We start from the raw sequence: 18,379 nt of genomic DNA, 5'->3' as shown, positions 1-18,379 counted from the left end.
GTGGGTCTGACTAGCCTCAAGTGGGTTGAAGACTCTGGAGTCTCAGTGGGCTGTCTGAGCCCAGCTTCATTCCCAGCTGGAATGTTGGGAGGCAGCACTGTGAAGCGGGAAAGCACTGAGCTGAGAGTGGAGGCCGGGCCTGCCATTGTGGGCTGTGGCTTCTTTGGGCAAGCCACGTTCCCTCCATGGTCATCGGGATCCTGGTTATCGTAAACTGAAAAAAAAAAAAAAAAAAAAAAAAAAAAAAGAATAATAAATTGGGAGGCTGAACTGAGGGATCTGTGAGGAGATTTGGTAGCACAGGCCCATTTGGAAAAGATGGGAACTTTTGGCCTCATGACTGCCATAATGGACTCACTGCCACACGGTCACTTGTGGCTCTTCTAATGAGCTAATTAATCAGCCAGTAAACACAGAGAGTGTTCCTGGCTAATTGCCCTGGGCTGGGATTGTGAGGGGGGCAGTAGCCAGAAGGATTGTGTCCAGAGGGAGGGATTCCAGCTTCTTCTTGGAAGAAGAAAGCAGCCTGGGGGCCGCAGCTTGGGTAGGTTCACCTCCCACACAGAGATGTGACGGCCCGCCCAGGGAACTGGGAGCTTGCTTGGATGTCTCTTGACAGCAGGTGTTTGTTCCAGCTGAAGACTGTTAACTGAAGCGCTGGGGTCGCAGAGCAGGGCCATGGGGTGCCTGTGACTGAGGCTTCCTCACCCCACACCTCCCATTCCCTGGCTGCCTTGTCTGAAGCACTGGCCACCTAGATTGTTCTCTGGGCCACACCAAGGCTGTTTCCTCCATGCTTGGTGGGCTTTGATCTTCCTCCTTGCATCCCAAGTGGCCACCCACTCTGTCGCCTGTTTTCTCCAGCTACATACTCGTTTTTACAAAATATGATGAAAAAATAAGAATTTTCCCTACCAGAGAGCCTTGTCTTTTCCCCCAGAGACTTCAGGTGACTGGCCGCCAGCTAAGTGGAAAAAGGCTCCAATGTGCACTCAGTTTTGGCCACCAAAGCGGCCTCACCTGCAGGGGAAGAATTACCTTTGGAGCAAAGCCTTGCTCTGGGGCCTGGCGGTTCCTGAGGACACAGAGCTCAGATCTGTCTAGACGGGGCATGGTGTGCTGTGGAGCTGGAGGCTGTCCACTGCTCCTCATACATCAGATGGCTCAGGGAGCTCCCACAGCTCCTGGGTGAGGCCTGTGGCTTGGCTGGTTTGGCTGGGAGGGAGGAAGGCTGGAGCCTCAGGCATCCCTCTGAGGCTGGCTGTGGGGGAAGGGAAGGGGGTCACTGGGTGGTGTATGGGGGTTGTGGGGGGGGGGCTGCTGTCCACCCAGTGGTATAAGAAACTCTCCAATTTCAAGGAGCTGCTGGAAGGAGAAATTGACAGTAGTGGGAGAGAGGGAAGGGCCAGGGGCATTAGGGGCGAACAGAGTAATAGGCAGGGAAGCAGAGACAGGTAAGCGAGACCAGGGTGTGAGAGGGGTCACGGAGAGAAAAGAGGGTGCAAGGTGTGGGAAACAGCTATCCACACCCAGCAGGCACCACCCTGGACTCCTGTTACATTGCCTTGCGAATGGCCCAGCTTACCTTGCCCGATTCAAAACCACCTCCTTTTTCCTCTTTATCGGCGGCCCTCTTTCTCACCTGCCACTTCCCTGCTCTGACACCAGGTCCTGTGGGTGCTTCTTCAGGGCCATCTCTCTTCAGCAACTTCTCCATCTTTCCTGCCACCGCCTGTCAGGACCCACCCAGCCTGTGCATAGTCCAGCCCCTGGCCGGCCCCCACACTGTGTCAGTGTTGTTCCATTGCTGCTTACTAACGTGGACCACACCCTCTTTGGGCCTCATGTAGAAATTGTCTCCATGTGCTTGTGTTGAAAGGCTGGCGGAAGCAGGAAGTCCTCTATAAGTTGGAAATGACAATTCATACAGAGGCTTACGGGAGGCATTTCCCGCCTGTTTCCTTGGACACTCAGCTCCTTCTTTTCAGTACTGATCTTCTGTTCCTCCTGTGGATCGCCAGTGCTCCTCCTTCATGCCAACTATTTGGAATGTTCTAAAGCATCGACCAGTTGACAACTCGGTGGGGGTGGGAGATCTGTGTGCATTTGAAAGCCCCAGTACTATCTTTCCCCTTTCAAAGGCCTTCAAGCCTAAACTGAAAATTTGGGGTTTGAGGCCCCTTTCCCAGGTGTTAGAAGTTGACAGAGGGGAGGCAAGTTACCTTTCCCTGCACCCCTCACCCCTGCCTCCTGCTGCACCTTCATTCGTGCCCAGCAGGCTGCACTGTGAGACTGCTAATGGGTCTCTCCCAGCCCAACAGGGCTCTCCACCCCTGGATCCTGTCTTTGCTCTGGAAAGCTTGGGTGGGGCCTGCAGGCCTGAGCTGTATGTGTGTATGTGTGTGTGTGAGAGAGAGAGAGAGCATTGCCTGGAAGGTTCCCCAGGGAGGTATCCAGCAGGGATACCACTCTCAGTAGCTCTCTCTAAGAACTTGCAGCCAGCAGCACTTGTGCCCTGGTAGAAACACAGCTTGTGACCAAGACAATGGATGAAATGATGCCTTAGCTGGAAGGAAATGACTCTTCTGGTCCCTTAGGAGCCATAAGAGGGTCCTCACAGCCAGAAAAGTAGATTTTTTTTTGTCTATAGTGCTCTAGGTTAACTCCCCAACATCCCAGGAGGGAAACAGCCTTTATTTTCCGGGGAACCTGGAGGCCTGGGGCCTTTTGAATTTGTGCAGGTGTGATCCACTATTAGGGCCATGACCTGTCTTTTCACTAAAATTAATGTCTACTCACAGGCTGATTTTCTTAGCTGGAAGGTTTTGGTATGGATCAGACAAAGCAGTAGGCTTTAAGCTGAGTTTGACTTAGCTGCTAACTATGTTGAAGTTGGTATACAAAAATTTTATTTTAAGCCCATGCCGCTGCTTGCCCATGACTTTGTGAGGAAGAGAGGGGTCCAGAAGTCTCCCAGGCTTAGCATGACTGCAGTCCATTGACTTTGGGGAATTCATCAAGAGGATAACGCATGGACGGCCTCGGGTTTGCCACACCGAATCAGGATTACAGTCTGGAGAGGAGTGATTGACTCTTACTCATTACTTAAAAATTTTTTAAAATCTTTATTTATTTTGAGAGAGAGACAGAGTGTGAGCAGGGGAGCTGCTGAGGGGAGGGAGACACAGAATCAGAAGCAGGCTCCAGGCCCTGAGCTGTCAGCACAGAGTCCGACGCGGGATTTGAACTCACGAACTGTGAGATCATGACCTGAGCCAAAGTTGGACGCCTAACCGACTGAGCCACCCAGGCACCCAGACTCTTACTCATTACTTAATGCCCACTTCATGAGTGAGGCTTCCTAGAAATCAGGCCTTGGGCATGGAACCCGTCCATGTGGCAGCTCTGGAGTTCTCTTCAAAACGTCCTGGCCTAAAGTCTTGAGACACGAACACTTCCACAATGACTTGAGAGTGATTTCTATGGGGTCACACCATCTCCGCAGCCTTTGGGGCTCATCTGTGAATAGCAAGAGCGGCCCTGTGCCCCCACCTTGCTGCACATCTCTGCCATCTTAGAATCCAGCCCTCTCCAGCCCTGCCCATGGGGAGCCTCTCTGGAGCCCTGGCATCACAGGAATTGCCTTTCCCTCCTCCTCTGCAAGGCGGAGGTCCTTGTCCTTGCCAGAGTTCTCCAGGACAGCCACTAGATGGCTGTGTGATTTGATCTGTCCCTCTCGGTCTTGGGGCCCTACTTCTACCCCCCTGAAATGTGACCCATCCAAATCCCTCCAGAAGGAAGACAGAGGAAGCCACATTCTTTCTTAGGAGGCTTCTCAGCAGGCCAGGCTCAGGAAGGACCGGCCGCAGCTGGTTTGGGGGAGGGACTGGAGAGGAAAAAATGTTGATCAACCCGTGATTAATTATTTCCTGAGCACTGCTGCCTCCTCCTTGATCCTTCTCTGGGATTTATAAAGGCAGTTCAGTCCAACGCAGTAAGCATTTACTGATGCTTACAGTGAGCAAGTCTCTGTGCTAGGAGGCATGGGGAGGTGCAAGATGAATAAGGTGGGGTTTGTGCCCTAAAGATCTAGCAATTATGTAGGGAGGTAGATGTGTGCAAGGCAGGATGAAGTGAGGGCTTAAAAGGATTATAACTTAAGTACAAACATAATACTGCAGGACAGCAGATGAAGAGTAATTGCTACTAGCAGAATAAGGGAAGGCTTCCTGGAAGAGGTGGCACTTGAATTAGAAATGTTACTTTCTGAAGGACTGAGGTTAAAGGACATGAATGTGTATTCATGGCCAGCCTGGGCTGCCCTTTGTATGGATTTACTGTTTAGCCTGATACTGATGGCTGGAAATCCCACTGACTCAAAGCTAGATCCCTCATGGCTGTTGAGTGAGAGCCGTTAGATCAAAAAGTTGAGGGGCGCCTGGGTGGCGCAGCCGGTTAAGCGTCCGACTTCAGCCAGGTCACGATCTCACGGTCCGTGAGTTCGAGCCCCGCGTCAGGCTCTGGGCTGATGGCTCGGAGCCTGGAGCCTGTTTCAGATTCTGTGTCTCCCTCTCTCTCTGCCCCTCCCCCGTTCATGCTCTGTCTCTCTCTGTCCCAAAAATAAATAAAAAACGTTGAAAAAAAAAAATTAAAAAAAAAAAAAAGTTGACTTACAGGTCTCACCTGTATAGACTCTGTGCCGGTCCAGCCCGTGTCCCTGGCTCCGCCCTGTGAATTAGCAGAGAATTGGAAGGAGGTGAGGCTAGATCCAAGGGAGGGGAGACCAAGGAGAGACGAAGTGCAAGGCTAGCACCTTGGTATTTGCATGGGTCCCAGCATTTGAAGTATTGGATTTGGCGGGGCAACCTTTTGCAGACTGGAAAGAAGTAGTATCTTGTGGGCCTGAAGAATATTTTTCCTTTACCTCCCGGGTTGGGGGAACAGAGTAGACACAGAGCAGCAGGCAGTAGCTGGTTGGGGCAAGGCAGAAACAAGGATTGTAATGTTCTGTGCTGTTATATTCTGGCCCATTGTACAGGTCAGGAAGTAAGCCAGGCTGTTTATTAAATGTAGCTGGGACAGGGTTCTTGCTTCCCCCACTGAGAGCCACTGTCCTTCAGGTGCAACCCCCCCCCCCCCCCCAGAGGGAGAGCAGTAGGTCTGTGGTCAACCTGTGGACAAGGAGTTGGAATTCAGTGCTCTCCACTCCAGTCCAAGGCTGTGCCTGGAGGCCAGCTTGGTCTTACGAGGGTGGCCTCCCAAACCTCAGAACAGCCTTCCATGGATGGTGGCTCCTGTTTCAGATCAAACTTTTAATCTTTCTGCCTACAGTATCAGCCATATGGTACAGATGGTGGATCCCAAGTACCAGGAGGCCACACACACACACACACACACACGCACGCACGCACACTCCCCATGGCCACCCAGAATTCCATGGGCAGAACCGGGGAAAGAACAGGTTGTCTGGCTCACGGCTTATTGCCTCCTTGACTCTCTTATGTCCAATTTCCCAGGGAAGAAGAGAGGCTGCTGTTATTCTAAAAATACATGGCAAGCTATATTTTCCATTTTCCCCTTGGGCCCTTGTGAGCAGTAGACTCTTAGCTACCCAGAACCTCTGGGACCAAACCATACCGGCAGAGGAGGAATGCACTTAGGGGCCGCCACCCCAGTGCCTAGGCCTGGAATGAAAGGATGGAGACTTGCTGTCACAGCATATTCCAGCAAATGCCCAGCCTCTGCTTGATTTCTCTTGTAGTAGAAAGCATCTTGCCTCAGGGGTCACTTGTTTTCTCTGCTGGACATTTCTAGTCACTAGGAGATCATGGAGCCGGAGCAGGAACTTTGCCTATTTCCCTCCTTCGGATTCTAGTTCAGCTCCCTGGACTTTTTTTTTCTTCTACATAAAATGCTCCTGGGCCTTTCTGCATGTCCTTGTGTGACATGGGCTCTTCAACAGCCTCATCATCATGATGCTTCTCTTCGGGACTCACTGGCCTTGGGGTACTCAGAGCAGGGTCCTTCTGCACACATTAGCTAGTGTAGTTGAACCAACACATATTTTGCACTGACCGTATGTCAGACATTGGTGCTGGATGTATGGAGATGAGTTAAGCATGGCCCCGTTCTGAGGGAGCTTAAGTTCAAAGTCAAATCTCTAAGCTTGTAGATGACCACTAGGCTTTTCTGGGAAATGAAGGGACAAACTGATGGAGAAATTTACAAAAAGTAACTGTGAGGCTGTGAAAACTAGCATATGGAAAAGATCATGAGGGGAAATTGACCCCCAAACTAGTCATCTGCAATGATGGGCTTAGGGGTATCAGCCATGCCTCAGGCAAAGATTGTTGGGAGGTGACCATAACTCTTTCTAGACATATCCATGTGATATGTCACAGTACCCACAGACCCTGGAAATCCTCAGGAAACATTTTAGGATCACATAACTTACCAAATCATGGCAAAGCCTCACATGTGTCTAACTGAGGTCATTGTGTCTAAAGAAAAAACTCAGCTGGGCTGGAAATATTTCAGGGAAGGGAAAGTAATGTGATCAAAGATTTGGAGAGGACTCATATGAAGACAGACTTAAACAAATAAGAGCTCCCTATCCAGGAAGGAAATGGAGAAGGAGTAAGGCCGCCACTTACTAAGTTAAAAGATGGATAGAGTGTGCATGTGTTTAAGTCCTGAGGCGCTTGCTTAGGGACATTCTCTTAGGTGAGGAGCAGTGGGTTAAGAATGAAAAGAACTCAATTTTAGCTTCAGCTTTGTTTCCAGTTGATGTAATGTCTGGACAAGCTGTCTCCCAAACCTCAGTTTCCTCAGCTATGAAATAGGGACCATAACACCTGTCCTACCTGGCCAGTGATACTAGTTTGAGGACTGTGATAAAGTATTGCACAAATACTGCGGTGATGGACATAGGTTTGGTTAAGCGAAGCTATTATTTATCTGCTCCCTAGAGGAAAACAATAGTATTCCCTAAGCTAGCAGAACTTTACATAGCCCTTCAGCTCAAGAGTTTTGACAAATATTGCATAATCATAGGACTATGTTTTCTCATTATAAATCAGTGCATTGCAACTGTGCACTTTGTGTGTGTGAGCTCTGTGCCTCCCAGTGACCCTGCAACATGAGTATTCTTACCTCCATTTTATAGATGGGAATACTGAGCTCAGTAAGATAAGGACCTTTCCCAAGGCACAGAGCTGGCAGCCCATCTGGGATTCACACCCAGACCTGTCTGATTACAGAAACTATATTTTTTCCCTTGTAGCATGTGGCTGAAGGTGACACACAGCTCCATCCAACTGGACGTCAGGCAAGCTGGGTTTCCAGCTATCTGGTATTAATCTCTGAGGGAAAACTAGTGTGGGCTCCTGGTGAGTGGAGCTCACTGGCTATAGTCAACCTCTGCTTTACAGTGGTGACATGGTTATGAACAGTCCCCTGGGCATGGCAGGGGTGATGGGCCACTCTTGGCTTGTTGAGCTGGAGAGAATCATTTGTGCCTCTGTTAAGCAACCCCAGAACGCCATGCTTTTGATTTCTCAATCAAAAGCAGTCTTTTTTTGCAGTCTTTTTGAAGTCTTTTTGTTCTGACTTCTTCCATGTTGTCAGGTTGTTAGTTGTCACTTCTTGGTCTTGTCAATCGAGTAGCTCCTGCCCAACTCCAATGCGCTGCTGTGTCTTATTTGCAGGTTTCGCAACCAGACACCCCAGCAGGTTCGCACTGTGTACCAGGTGAGACTCTTCCACAGTCTGTCCCAGAGTCTGGCTCCTGGCTCCTGTTAGGTGTGGGATTTTGTGGAAGGTCTGCCTTTGTCATGGGAATGTCTTCTTTTTGTTCCCCAGTGAGAGTGAAATGGTGTTTCTGAAGCTCAGGGGGCCTCAGAGATGGGACCAGAATAAGTGTGATGTCGTCAGGTCGCAAGAAACCCAGATGATCAAAGATTATTCTCAAAATAGAACTCTGTTAACAACACGGTCTTTGCATCATGGGTCTACTGGATGAAGAACTTTGCCCTGGGTGTGGCATCACAACTAAAAGAAATGGGGGAGCAGGAAGCTTGAAGTGTTATGTTGGGACACAAGGTGCTCATAATGGAGCGCTGCTGATAGAGGTCATAGAGCTGTAAGTAGTGCCCAGCAGGTAGCTGACACACCAGATATATGTTGATGTGCAAGGAGCAGGTGGTAGAAGGTTTAGAAGGGGTAGTGCCTGGATTTAGTGTGGTTTGTGAGGGAAACATGTAACTTACGGAGCAGGTGAGTTTAGAGTAGAAAGCAGAGATATGAAGGAGAGAAGAAATATGGTCGGGAGCTTTACAGGACTCTGATAAAGGCATTTGTGGTCAGGAGAGACCCAAGAATGGCCAAGGCTGAGGAAGCGCTGAGAAGAAAGCACAGTGCTACGGGCAGTGGTTGGAGGAGACGTTTGAGAGAGTGCGGCAAGAGAGCCTAGACAAAGGAGTCACGACAGTGGAAAACCAAAGGGGATGCTGTCAGATGGCTTCTCTGGAATGTAGGCAGGTGGCAAAACAGGGCTCACGAGGGTTTCAGGACTCGTGCACTCCTAGCTGTGAAGTGGTAGCAGGCAGTTTCTCACCCACTCTCTTGGGAAACTTTGGGCAAGTCACCCAGCCCCTTTGGACCGGGTGCAGTCTCTCTCCCTGATGGAGAGAGGGGGATCTCTTCTCTTCTGCAAAACCTCTAGGCTGGCCGTGGCAGGTGCAAGCCTGTCTGCGGAAGTCGGGGACCTCAGGTAGATCTGAGGGACTGCTCTTGCCCTAGCAAGGGGGAAGGGACTAGCATGTGGATAAGTTACCATGGACACGGCCCAACTGTTTGATCCCGTGAGCCACTGTCTCACCACGTGTCTCTGGAACCCTTGAGCTCCCTGTTCCTGCTAATGATATTCCCTTGAGTGATGTTCTCCACCCACACCACATGGGTATGTAACCAACATAAACAGAAAACGTCTTAACACATTGAATAACATTGGCGGAACACACATTACAACAACAACCACAAGATAGCTAAATTTAATTAGCCCGGCACGCCCAGGCTTTTCGCAGAGGGACATGCCTCTGTTTTAGAAACGGAAAACCACAGCATTTTGTGGGTCTGGAAGTCACAGACATAAGCAAGAAACAAAATAAAGCAAAACAAAAAGCTTCAAGATCCCTGCCTGGGAGGTTGCTGTCCTCCAGTACCTTTGGGATTATCTAAGGTATTCAAAGATATGAGTGGTTGGCTGACCGCCAAGGATTGCTGTCTGCCTCTGGCAGAATGGTTGATGCAAACTTTGAAAGATGTGGCACCTAGCTTGGGTCACCCAGCCCATTGAAGGGACTCAGGAAAACTCATCTTGAGGGCTTAGGCCTCAGGGTTGTTGGCTCCACCGCGTCAGTTTCTCTCGTAGAATCCATACTCAACTGAACACAAGAGTGACAGAGAGAGGATTAAAGGACTGGGATTTTCAACTTTTTATGTGGGCATTTTTGTCCAGATGAGGGTAAAGACAATGGCTGATTTCCAGCTCTTATCAATAACAAAATGGCAGTATTGCCTTCGGTTGATATTCTGCCCAATCCTCAACCTTTGGTCAGGAAGGCAAGCTGCTCAGTGGAGAGAAGAACCATCCTAAGGGTGTCTCTTTGCCCCACTCATGGACACTCAGCCTCCTGGAAGCCCCACCTGATGCACCTGATAGAGATTCCTCTTACCTGTGGAGCTTCATTCCCCTTCACTTCATTCATCCTCCATGCTTACTCCATGATCTGTTTCCCCTCTTTGTCAAATCCTGTGAGATCGTATCTCTCTTTGGAATACTAGCCCTTCTCTGAAGGCTTAACACCATCCAGTCAAATCCTGTGAGATCATATCTCCTTTTGAATATATTAGCCCTTCTCTGAGTGTTTAACATCTAACTATGCAGTTGGGAAGAAGACTCCATGTTTTTGGGGAAGAGATTTAAGAAATCCTGTAATTCAGTTCAGTTTTATCCAGTGGGTTCATTGAGCGCCTTCCCTGAGCCAGGCACTGTTTTAGGCACTGGAGTTAAAAATGGCAAAAAGATAGGTAGCTATGGGCTGACTTTGGGTGGTTACATTATTTATCATCTACCTGGAACACTTTTAAGAGTAAAGGTGAGCACTATTAATAATTATGCTGAGTGTACTAGTCAACTATTGTCATGGTAATGCTGCATAACAAAGTACCCCAAGGTCAGTAGCTTATGACAGCGTCACTTATTTGTCTTGCTCACAGCGGTCACTTATTTGTCTTGCTTGTATATCTGTTGGTTGAGTGGAAAAGCTCTGCTTCAGGCTGCGGGTTGTCTGGGCTTGGCTCCAGACCTCAGACTGTTCAGGTCTTCATAGTTGTGTACATTCTCCTTAGATCAGAAGCTACCTGGGGCATGTTCTTCTCATGATGAATCACAAGAGCACAAGCAAAGGAATGGAAACACATAGCACCTCTTAAGGTATCACCAACATCACATTTGCTACTGTTCCATTGGCCAAAGAACTCACATAGCCAAGCACAAATCTATGTTGCTGGGAAGTTAATATTGGCTGAAAACCAATTTGACCTACCACACTGAGACAGCAAGTGTAAACCAGGACTGTCCCGGGAATATCTAAACCTGTGGTCCACACTAGTCTGATCTCCTGGGGCTTGTGATCTAGTAGGGAACACAGATAATATATAGTTAATTTTAAATGTGGCATGGTTTACAGTGGAGGATCATGGAATGTGATGGGAATAAAGATGTAGGGTAATCTAGCCTAGGTGGAGAAGGACTCACTAAGGAAGAAGTGACTTTGAACTAAGTTTTCTTAAAAATTTTTTAATGTTTATTTGTTTTTGAAAGAGAGAGACAAACAGAGCATGAGCAAGGATGGGGCAGAGACACACACACACAGAATCCAAAGCAAGCTCCAGGCTCTCAGCTATCAGCACAGAGCCCGATACAGGGCTCGAACTCATGAACTGTGAGCTCATGACCTGAGCCAAAGTCAAATGCTTAACCAACTGAGCCACCCAGGTGCCCCCAACTAAGTTTTGATACATGAGTGAAAGCAAAGATAAGCCAGGCAAAGGTAAGCAGAGTAATGGCAATAGCTGATATTACATGGTCCTTCCTGTGTGTTAGGCACTGCTTAAGCTCTTTGCATTTGCTAACATACAACAGCCCTTTGAGATAGAATCACTATAGTCCTTTCGCAGATGAGAAGTTAAAACACAAAGAGATTGTGAAGTCACTCAGGGTCACACAGCTAGTAAGTAAGAGGTAAGATTTGAACTCCTGAGTCTGGCTTCAGAGCTGGTTCTCTTCACCACTGTGTATACTGCCCCACTGTTGGAAGAGAGTGCATTAGGTCTGCAGCGAGGGGAGTGATAGGGGACCAGGCTGGGGTGAAGCAGGACTCAGGTCCTAGAGGATCCTGTAGGCTGGTTGAGGATTTGGGGCTTTATCCTAAGGAAAAGAGTACGTCCTTGAAGAGTTTGGCTTATGTGGGTGCACTTGTGTGGACGACATTAACATGATCTGGCTGGCTTTTACTTTTAAAGGACCTGAAGTTCTTCCTTGTGGGGCACTAGAAAGAGATTGCACATTTTGTGCCAGACAAGATGGAGGGGTGGGGTTGGGAGGGTCTGGGGAGAAGAGCGGTTTCTGCTCCTGAGATGTCTTCTGTCCTTCCAAGAGGACATGACGGATGTTCTGGGTGGTATGACACTAAGCTTAGAGTTTCTTTTCTGTTTTCTCCCTTCTACATCCTAACTAACCCACAGATTTCACTAGGTTGTAATGGCCCTGTTCCCCAGTGGCAGATGTCTCAGTAGGCATGATGATGACCAGTACTAATAGCATTGACCCCTATACTCACTGTGCACCTGTGTCACCATGCCCTCTGTATGCATGCTCTGCTTGGATCTTCACGGTAACCCTGTGAGATTGGCACAGTCACCAACCTCATTGTCAAGAAGAGGACACTGCTACACAGAGTAGATAAGTCACTTGCTCCAGATCTCAGATAGTACAACTCCAGAGCCCATTATCTTAACCACTTTGTGCCACTTTGAGAGAGGAAGGCTGTTGGTGAGATACAGGGGCTGCTTCCTAAAAGGAGCCTCCAGACGATGGTGGGGGATAGTGAACGGATGTGGTCAGATGTTTAGATGGTATGGTGAGGGGACTCTAGGACCTTTTAGAATAAAATAGATCTGGTTCCTTAAAGGGGGTATTGCCAAAGATCATGGAGACTTAGGAATTTTAGATTTGCGGGGGAGGTCCTTGAAAGCCTCACTTTATAAAAAGGGAACCAAAATCCTCTAACAGATTTAATGGGGCAGAGGGACATCATCCCTTTAATGATAAGGAATCATTAATCTTTGCTGCCGTAATCTGCTGATATTTAATACAGACAGTGGTGAGCTGGGAGGTAGAAGGGTGTGTGGAGTTAGAGGTGGTGGAAGATGTTCCAGGCAGGTTGACTTACCTGCTGCCTTCCTCACCTAACAATAGGGGGGTTGGGATGGGTGATCTGTAACATCCTCTCCAGGGCCAACTTTCTAGGCTCTCTAGATAGAATCTTAAGCCTGAAGCTGGTCTGGGGCAGGACCCCAGGTCTCACAATGAGGCAAGTTGATTGTGGCAAGGAAGGATTGGAGCCTGGGAGTCTGGACCCCCAGTTCTAGACTCAATCCATTGGACTCACCACCACCCAGAGTACCCCTGCTGCCATAACCCCTGGATTTCTCTCTTCGTCTTCCCTTTCCTGAACACCCCCATCTCTGTTTTCTTTTGCCTCTCCAGCTTTGATCACATCTGGAGCATTTTGTGGAGTTGATGAGTGTGTGTTTTCCTGTTGGGACACATGGTGTGTATCAGAAGCACTTAAGAAGCTTTGGATGAGTGGAAAAGTCTGCATGGCATCTCAGGGGCTGATGGCCTGGAGGGTCGATGGCAGCTGCATGGCAGGACACCTGGCATGAGGGCTGACTGACTTTGGGAAGGCTCAGAGGCCCGGCTTGGGGGCTGCTGCTCCAAATGGCTTTGAGTTGTTCCAGTGGTGTTGGTGAATGGGAATTATGTGCGTGTGTGTGTGCATGTGTGTGAGTGTGTAAGCAGACTGGATGGCCCTCTGCCTTGTTGCCATGGGATGCTGCCCTTCAGGGCTTTGCTCTCCATTGTAACAGGGGCTCTTATCTGCCTGCGTGCACATCCAATAACATAAACCAATGGTGTGTTTTCTATAGGTAGACGGTGGGTGATGAATGTGACATGGGGCAGAGAGGCAGAGCAGTAGTGTGTCTTTGAAAGGTGACAGTAATTTCCAGTGAGCCACCTGGTGGGACCACTGAGCAGTGGGGATAGATGAGATGCAAAGTAGACTTCCCTAGTGAATGAGCTGGGAACAGTCTGGTCCCCTGACCAGAACTCTCTTTGCTGTCTGTTGTCCCTTCCCTCAGTGTTGGCCTTTAGTCCTCTGAGTCTTGGACATGGGCAGAGGGGAGTTGGCATGTTTCTCCGTAGGTGAAGTTACTTTCGTGGGTGGCGAGGAGGGGTGGGTGTGCCTGGCCAACTCTGTTTACTATTCATTTGGAGCCGGACTCCTGGCAAGGTGTTTTAGAGCCCATCATGGCTCTCTGGTGTCCTTTGCAACCCTTCCCAGGGCCTGAGTTAGTGATCTTCAGGCTTCGCGGCTGCGTGCATCTCCCTCTAACCTCTCTGGTTCCCCTGCACTTTCCCTTCTCCCTCCTCCAATAGCCATCACACTTTGTTCTTTCCTCTTCCATCTCCTTTCCTTACCAGTCTGTTGCAGCTACTCTGTATCTGTTCACCCCTAGTGACATCTTCCAGGTTTGGGGGTGACTGACCCCCATCTTGGCTTGCCAAAGATGATTTTGGAAAGTGATAGAAGGTATTTATAGGCTCAGGGTAGGGGTGGTGCCAGAGAATGCCACACAGGGTTCAGCCTAGAAGGTTGCTTATGCTCTTGCAACTCTAACAGAGAACAGTCCTGTCTAGCCATGGCTCAAATTAAATTGCAGATGCCCCTAACTCAGGGTTAGGAACGTAAACAACTAGTGGGTTGTAGACTTCAAGCAGTGAGCAAACTCGGCAGGAGAGAGGCCTGGAGAGGGCTGGCTGTGGATGGATTTTCCAACTGATGTTTTTCCAGAGGTTTCCTGACTTCTTAAATTCCAGGCACCAGAGCACCTCTCGGGCAGCACATCTGGGAGTGTGTCTCCTTCTTGTTTGTGAAGCAGTTGTGAGCAGAGGGAGCAGAGGTTTCTTCCATTTAACTGGGCCTGCTCAGGGAGAGGATTTAGACAGAGGGTGGAGAAGGGAGTGCATGGGCTGCAGAGTCCACACTGGGTTGTGTGACATTCTGACATAGTCCCAGGAGCCTGAGTCTGAGCTCAGGATACTGTGACAAGGGCTTTGTTTGCAGGCCTGGCCCTTCCTGTGAGGCAGGTAGGCCACCGCCCCCGTGATGTGACTTGCTTATCATTGATGCCCTCATCATTCAAAACACTCAGTGATTCAAGCACATATACTGTGGCAGGAACTGTACAGGCAGTAGTAATGAAAAATCCAGGCCTTTGAGGGGCTTATAGTCACCTTGGAGAAAAGATGAGTCAGCTAATATCTACAGATGTGTGATGACTGCTCAGACAGAATATGTGCAGCAGAATTAGGAGGTACAAAAATGGGGTTCCTGAATCAGAGGAGGCCTGGAATATGCATGACTGAGCTATGAACAATGACATAAGTTGGGTAGAGAGGAGGGGGGTGGGCATGAATTAAGGCAAACAGTGGTGAAAAAACATAATCATTCAGGGGTCTGCAGGAGGCTGTGTTTCACAGGAATGAAAGGTATATGTGAGGGTGGGGAGGGATGTAAGGCAGGAAAGATAGGCAGGCATCAGATCATAAAGCCAGCGTGAAAACTCTCAATCAAAGTGACGTGGAAGGATTTTGAATAGGAAGCTGGTAAGATCAGACTGAAGAACGTTATCTGAGGGATAAAATTTCCCCAACTACTTTTCCCAGAAGTGTGTCAGGGCCAGGGCAATGCCAAGCCTTGTGGAAATGGGACATAGATTGAGTCTCTGGTGGGAGAGAGGGTGCCAGGATGGGAGAAGGGGCAAAGTTTCTTGGAGAGGGAGACCTCATAGGAATAATTGGAAGCTTAGGAAAGACAGCTCAGTAGCCCAAGGCCATGCAGCTAATTCACAGCAGATCTGGGGCTGCTGAGTGGAAGCCAGACAGGAATTGTGACCCCACAGTTTTGCTCTACAGTGGCCCCAACCTCTCCATTTCCAGCATTACTTGTTACCTGTGCAAGTGAGCTGCGGGAGTGTTCATGGGAACGTTTATACAAAATCCGCACACGTATCGCAACTTTACCATCACCCTGGAGTTTTGCCAAGATACTTTCTAACAGCTGGTGTACTTGTTGGTGTTTCCTGTGCTTCTGATCTCTGTTCTCCTGGGGGTAGAGATTATGAAGGACAGAGGTAGCATTGATTGGCCAGCGTCAGTCAAGGGGTTGTGTTATGCCATCTAGTCACTAGGCTCTGGGTCCTTGAGAATGGGAGGCATACTTACCAGATTTTCCATTGGTACACATGTGGAAGAAGTAGTTGCCCTGAAAGATAACAGAGTCAAGATTCAAAGTTATGGTGTCACTGACCTTGAGCTGTCAGTCCTCCATGGAAGATGGTGCTCCATTCTGGGCATCCCATTTTAAGAGGTACATTGACACTAAAGGAGAGTCACATGAAATACATGATTTCACTCATATATGGAATTTAAGAAACAAAACACATGAACACAGAGGAAGGGAAGCAAAAATAAGATAAAAACAGAGAGGGAGGCAAACCATAAGAGACTCTTAAATACAGAGGACAAACTGAGGGTTGCTGGAGAGGCGATGGATGGGGGGATGGGCTAAATGTGTGATGGGCATTAAGGAGGGCACTGTTGGGATGATCACTGGGAGTTTTATGTAAGGGATGAACCCCTGGGTTCTACTCCTGAAACCAGTACTACACTGTATGTTAACTAACTTGAATTTAAAAATTTTTTTTTTTTCTTTTCAACGTTTTTATTTATTTTTGGGACAGAGAGAGACAGAGCATGAACGGGGGAGGGGCAGAGAGAGAGAGGGAGACACAGAATCGGAAACAGGCTCCAGGCTCCGAGCCATCAGCCCAGAGCCTGACGCGGGGCTCGAACTCACGGACCGCGAGATCGTGACCTGGCTGAAGTCGGACGCTTAACCGACTGCGCCACCCAGGCGCCCCCTAACTTGAATTTAAATAAATTGATTAATTAAAAAAAAAAGTCACAGATGGTGCAAGTTGGTGGCCCCAGGGAAGATTTTTAGCCAGGAGGCATTTAAAAAGATTTGGTCCAAAAGATGTGTGAATATTCTTAGTCTGAACCTATGCTGTCTGGTTCCCCATGCCCCCCAGCAGTCCCTATTGTCTTATATCCAGCAGTTCACATTTCTGCTGTGTCTTTTAAAGCGTGACCCATTTAAAGTGTGACCCTCGAATTAAAGCAGAGATTCCCAATTCTAGCAGCACACCAGAATCACCTGAGAAACTTTTTAAACACGGATTCCCTACTTCCACATCTGGTCATGATGGAGTACCTACTGTAGGACTAGCTTTTGTGCCATAAACAACTACAAACCTAGTTAAAATTCAAGTAATAACTGTTGCCAGACATTAGACAAAGGGCAGGTAATCCCTGAAAGAACGAGGTGAGCCCTTCTGTGGCTCTGAACAAGTGCAAAATAAAATAGCAAGATGGTGTACTTCTATCCAAGCATATTGGTAATTACATCAAGTATAAACGGGATAGAATATACATGTGAGGTTGGATTAAAAACAATACATAATTATATGGTGCCTACTGGAAACATACTTTAAATATAAGGGCACAGATAGGTTTAAAGTGTAAGGATGAAAGGAGATATACCACATAAATGCTAATCAAAAGGAAGCCAAAGTGTCTATGTCAATATCAGACAAAATAGACTTCAGTGTAAGGAGTATTATCAGAGATATGGATAATATTTGTAATCAATAAAGGAGCCAACTTCTTAAAAGGATGCAACGGCCCTATTTATGGTTGTGTGTACCTAACAATACACAGGGAGCAAAAACTGACGAAACAGGAGAAATAGACAAAGCCACAGTGATATCTAGGGATTTCAATTCTCTCAATAACTGATGGGAACAAGTAGATGATCAGATGTGGTACACCTGAACAACATTATGAATGAAATTATCCTAATTGATATTTATAGAACGCTGCACCCAAATGGCAGCAAACACATGCTTTTTGTGTTCCCACGGGCCATTTACTGAGCTGCTGTACTCTAGCCCTTAAAACAAGCTCCAGTGATTTTTTTCGGAATTGAGGTCAGATGGCATATCTCCTCAGACCACAGTGGCATTAAGCTGAAGGTCATTAACAAAAAGGCCTACCCGCAGCCTGCCGTGCCTCTGCCCCTGTGTTTATGTAGGGCCACCCCTTGTTCATCTGCTTCACGCCGACCTAAGCCAGTTTAGCCACCCATAATTCTTTACCATAGTCCCTGCAGTTTTTGAGTAAGTGACATTTATTAACAAGTGTGAAAAATAATAGCTCTCACGACGTGTTCAGGATGTCCCAAGTCATCGTTCTTTTGTATTCTCTGACCCATCTCCATGCGTGAAAGATTGATTCCAGGCAAACCCCTCAACTCTAGAGACAGAACTTTGTCACCTTTATAAACAGTGTCAGGGAAATAGAATCCAGAGACTCAGCTAGACATGGGGCCATATAGGGGTTTAGCCTAAGGCATCTAGGACAAGGGGTACAGGCCCCCTTGGATATTTATAAGCAAGGGTAGGAAAATGTCTGAAATAGGTCTAGCCAGTCCACGTTATTTGAATACCTCTAATTTCACCAAATGAGAGCTCTTTTCTAGCACTCGTTATGCTAGTCAACAAACAGGCCATTGTTTTTACCCACGAAAACCCATTTCTGACACTCTATGCTAATTAACCAAGCTGTGCTTGTCGATGGAGATGCGCGAGGCAGAGAAACCACCTGCGAGAGCGGGCTTCCTGAAGAGAGCGCCAGCTGAACACCTGGGCCGTCTTGGCTGGCACCTGCATCAGAGCTGTGGCCGAGTAAGACACCTCCGCTCACACTTTATATGATCAAGTATTTTGAAGTAAATTCTACACATTGTAACATTTTCCTAGACAGTTTCTCCTTCTTTTAAAGATGTCCAGGAAAGGACGCCCAGTCCCCTTCCCTTGCAACCTGTTCCAATACCTCATGAAGTGATCA

At 48.1% G+C, this 18,379-nt stretch overlaps 1 protein-coding gene across 1 annotated transcript in view; it reads left to right on the top strand.

Annotated features, from left to right (window-relative positions):
• LOC125918752 (anoctamin-2-like) overlaps nt 1-18,379 on the top strand; it is a 94,460-nt gene that overhangs the window by 28,932 nt on the left and 47,149 nt on the right. The gene's annotated exons all lie outside the window — the stretch shown is intronic.

This window comes from Panthera uncia, chromosome B4 (genome assembly GCF_023721935.1).
Source record: "Panthera uncia isolate 11264 chromosome B4, Puncia_PCG_1.0, whole genome shotgun sequence".
Lineage (NCBI taxonomy): Eukaryota > Metazoa > Chordata > Mammalia > Carnivora > Felidae > Panthera > Panthera uncia.
This window is presented reverse-complemented; position numbering and strand designations above follow the sequence as displayed.